This window comes from Symphalangus syndactylus, chromosome 6 (assembly GCF_028878055.3).
Source record: "Symphalangus syndactylus isolate Jambi chromosome 6, NHGRI_mSymSyn1-v2.1_pri, whole genome shotgun sequence".
In the NCBI taxonomy this organism is placed as follows: domain Eukaryota; kingdom Metazoa; phylum Chordata; class Mammalia; order Primates; family Hylobatidae; genus Symphalangus; species Symphalangus syndactylus.
Genome location: NC_072428.2, coordinates 12,177,254 through 12,182,133, shown reverse-complemented (window position 1 = coordinate 12,182,133; position 4,880 = coordinate 12,177,254).

Genomic DNA, 4,880 nt, shown 5'->3' with positions numbered 1-4,880 from the left:
CCACAGCACATGGGAATTATGGGAGTACAATTCAAGATGAGATTTGGGTGGGGACACAGAGCCCAACCATATCAAGGCCCTTCCCCAGAGGGGCAGGCTCTAAACCCAAGGGAGCCCACAAAGGGGAGGAACAGAGTGGGAGTGAGAACAACGCTATGAGCAGGACTCCAGCTGGGGGAGCTAGGAAGATGAGCAGGGCTGACCCTTTGGGGTGAGCTAAGACTCGCAGCAGGCAACGAGGCAGCAGGGCAGCAAGAGGAGAGTGCAGGCAGCCACCGCAGAGGGCATGGTGGACCCCAGCAGCCATGGGACCCTGTCTCCTTCCCAATCATCATCGTCACAGCAGCCACCAAGGATTTAGTATTAAACTTTAACCCTGACACCCCAACAGTGTAGACACACTTGCTCCCCCCACCCCTTTACAGTGTGGAAACCAAAACTTGGAAAAGCTAAGCTGTTTGCCATAGCCTTGACCCACTACACAATCCAGGAGTCATTCCCATTGGATGCACAAATCCCCTTTCAGGTCCAGAGTCACAGTGACTGAAGAAACTGGGGTTGGCCCCTGGGGCCTGTGACTCTGTGTCCTTTCCAATAGTTCTCAAGGCCAATGGGAATGAAGACCCCTGGTTCATAAAAAGAGGAGAGGAGTGGGCCTTTTCTAAGGAGGCGCAAGTCCATTAAACCCAACTTTTCCTCCATCAATTTATGCAATAAGGATTTATCAGGCGCCCACTCTATGCCAGGCATTGTGGAAGGAATCAGGGGTCACCGAGGTAAACAAGCTTGTGGAGCCGACAGTCCAGTTGTCGGGGAGGCACAGGGAAAAAACACAAACAGCAGAAAAAGCGCCCCATGTCAGAGACAGAGAGGGCAGCAAAGGTGATCAAGACTCTGTTTCTACCTGCCGGGAAGTGCACAAGGTAAGACAAGCCGGTCCCCGGGCAGGCTGTTGTCGCTTGATGTCCTCATTGCCCGGGGAACTGTGGAGGCCGCCACTCCACCAGGACATGGAGGAATGAATCCAGTCCCATGGGTTGACTGGCCCAGAGTTCAAGAGGATGCACGGGAACCAATCACAGTGTGGATGCAAATGAGAACCAGGCACCCCCTACCCAAAGGGGAACTGATCTAGGCCTCCTGTCTATGTGGTCAGGAAAACCTTTTCCAAGAGGCCAGTGGAAACTATCTGTAGCTTGTGATGATCTAAAATGCCTCGTCAGGGATTGCTTAATGAGTTTATTTAACAGACAGCTGGGGCGGAGGGGTTGTCCAGGTGGACCGTGTGTATTTCCTTCCTCTGAGGACTGAGCAGGGCAAGGACTCAATCTGGCGTCGGTCTATGGGGGATGCAGGTCATCAGACCCCCATGGCTCCATGTGTGGGATGCCTGTGCCTGGTCCCATATGGAGTCTGGTTTCCATCTCCTTCAGAAACGGAATGTGAAGGTGGCAGCCTGGCTCAAACTGGGGAATGGAGAATGGAGTGGGGAAGCCACGAGGGAGAGCAACCAGCTTTCCTGCCAGTGTCACAAGGCAGAGTGAGCAGCTAGGGTGGGAGTCATGGCACTGGGAAATAAGGGACTTGGTTCTGTCTCAGATGTCCCCTAATTAGTTGTATGTGGTCATTGTTTGCAAAAATAGTCACATGTATTCCCCTTCCTGTATCTATGCTCTCTGCAACATGACTATGCAGCTAGCACCTCTCTGATGGCTGGTTGTGTGACTTCCTTTGGCTAGTGGAATGTGGGGGAAAAAACAGTGTGTCAATTCTAAGCCTAAGTCTCAAGGAGTTTTGCACACTTCTCCCCACGTCTTCTCTCTCTCTGCCTCACTCTCTCAAAACCTGCCACTGCCTCATGAAGAAGCCCAAGTTAGCCTGCTGGAGCATGAGAGCCAAGTGGGTCAGTACCCCATCATCCCAGATGACAACCAACTTACCCCCAGAAGCAGAACCACCACCCTACCTGCAGCCAACTTCAGAGGCAAGAGAAGACCAGATGAACCACCTAGCTGAGCCCAACCTAAATGGCTGACACAGAATCATGAGCTAAACAATGGTGGTTGTTTCAGGCCCTAAATTTGGGGTTAGTTTATGACACAGCAATAGCTAACTGATAGGATAGGTAATCATAATGACAGCTACCATTTGCTGAAGGCCTATTGGACACCAGGCCCAGCACTAAGCACTTGACATACATTGCCTGAGTCCCCTGACTCATTTAATCCACACAATAGCCCTGAGAGTTGGTATTTGGATGCACACTTCATAGATAAGAAAACAGAGACTCAGAGGAGACATGAGTCTGGTCTAAGGTTGCTGACCAGTAAGAGACAGAGATCAGATGAGAACCTAAAGTCTGTCTTCATGGGCTCAGTGTCTGAATCTCCCTTCCAGAGGAGCCTTAATGTCAGAGAGAATCAGCATCACTTGAGAGACTGTAATGTGTTCTGCACACGGGAGCTGACATCATTAAGAATGTTCTCAGCCTTCCGTCCCCAGGAATTATGCCCCGTCTCACCCTGTTCTTCTCTCACCCCCAGTCAATGCCTCTAATTCCCTTGGGCTTCTGGAGAGAAAGACAAAAGACACAGATGACGGGATAATTTATTTCTTTTTGATTCCACCTGCTATTTAATCAGTAAGTATTTACAGAGGGCCTGCTATGTGCTAATTTCAGAGTGTTCTTTCTTTCATGACACATTTTCTGGGTCCCTATGGCGTGTTCTCACTCAGCCCGTGTAGCCCCTCAGGGTCGTTGGGATTATCCCCACTTTACAGCTGAAAAAACTCTGAGGTTCTAGAGAGGTGAAATGGCCACCTTGAGGTCACTTAACTAGTAAGTGACCAAAACAAGATTCAACTCCATGTTTGGCTGAATTCAGGCAGGGTCGCTTACTCTTATCACCACAGCTGTGGCTTTTTTAAAAAAGAGATTTTGAAACTTCCCCTGGGCTCTGTGTATGGCAGGTAGGGGGCTGGAAGGTGGACAGGAGAAAGGCTAGTGGGGCTGTTGGAAAACGTCCTCTGACTCTCAGAGCTGGCTGGCTCCTGGGCTGGGCACGGTGCTCAAGCTCGAGCTCTGGGTAATGCTGTGAGCTGGCCAAGGAGGTCGCATGTCCTGGAGGGAGGAGAAATAGCCACAGGCTCCAGCCTGCTTCCCTTGTGTCCACAGCTGACAGACACAGCCATCGCTCATCCCAACCCGCCCCTCTGCTTAGCTGCTGGACCGCTGCCATCTTCCACCACCAGGCACTGGGCACTGGGCCCTACCCCTCCCCAGCTGCACTGTTTACAAATGGGAAATTCAGGGAGAGTCCGCCCAGGCTGTCTTCTCCTCCCAGGGCCATCACATCTCTGGAGTTGGGGCTTAGCCACAGGTCTCTCAAGGGTCCCAGAGCCCATCCCGACCCAGGGTTCCTCCTTCAAACTGGAAGCAGGCCCCCACCCAGATGTCCTGACCAGAGTCTAGCTGCATGGAGCCTTCACCGGTGTGTGGGAGCAGGAGGATACAGAGGTGAGAGGCTGAGAGGCCTGGGGGTCTTTTAGGCAATGAGGGAAACCGCTGTCCCGCAATCACACATGGTTGTCTTCCCCGGGGCAACTTGGGTGCTGGAAATATCCCTGCCCTGGAGGCCGTTACTGGCTGAGAAACCTTAGACCAATCACCTGCCTCTCTGGGCCTCCGTCTCCTCATCTTGAAACTGAACAGAAATATTCTCAGAGCCACAGAACCACACAGACACCAATATGAATTTATTAAGTGTTGAGCACTTTGCGCACATGATTTTAGCTATTCCCACAACAACCCTAAGACCTGAATTCTTAGCGAGGTTAAGTAACTTGCCCAGGGTCAGGGTGAGTGAGTGACCACAAAAGGTTTGGACTCAGCCACCCTGACTCCCAGTCCAGGGGCTCAGTCTCGTGGCTACCATCCTCCCTTCTCAGGGTGGGTCGTACTTGCAAATGCACGGACGCCCTGCCCGATTCATGGGCTGCAGGTCAGGTCATGCTCCACACTGGCTTGCTTGATGCCCTGGATGAAGTTGTTGGCCCCCGGGGTCTCCTAGTGCCCTAAACTCCTCTGCCGTATCTCCAGCATCACTGAGCTGTGCTCCTCTGTTTCCTGGAACAATCTCCCTTTTTTCTTCCACCTAACTCCTGCTCCTCCCTCAGATCCGCCGTCAGGGAGCTCCCCAGACCACGGCCCCACCAACAGAGGTGGCCTTGCCCTCCCGCCGCCCTCTCTATGGGGAGGGGCTCCCCTGTGCAAATGCCTGGTCCATGGGTTCAAATCCACACTCTGCCCTCTTTTTTAGTCCCTCCTCTGGGAAATGAGCGTAATAATGGTCCCCACCACATAGGGTTGTTTCCAGGACTAAGTGATTTAGCACAGGTTCAGGCTTAGAAAAGCTGCCAGGTTTTTAAAAGATGTCTAGGGTTTAGGCACTCGGCATGGCCCAGCATGTGACACACCGTTGTAGGCTTTCCTATGATACAGCCTCTAACAAAACTCGGCGTCCTGAGTCCCTGGCAATAGAATTGTTTACTTTTATGCCAAGATGGTCCGGAAGGCACTGAAATCTGCAAGTGGCGTGTGCCCAGGCAGAACCCACCGTTCTTTTTTTTTTTTTTGAGACGGAGTCTCGCTCCGTCACCCAGGCTGGGGTGCAGTGTTGCGATCTCCTCTCACTGCAGGCTCCGCCTCCCGGGTTCACGCCATTCTCCTGCCTCAGCTTCTGGAGTAGCTGGGACTACAGGCGCCCGCCACCACACCCGGAGAATTTTTTTTTGTATTTTTAGTAGAGGCAGGGTTTCACCATGTTAGCCAGGATGGTCTCGATCTCCTGACCCCGTGATCCACCCACCTCGGCCTTCCA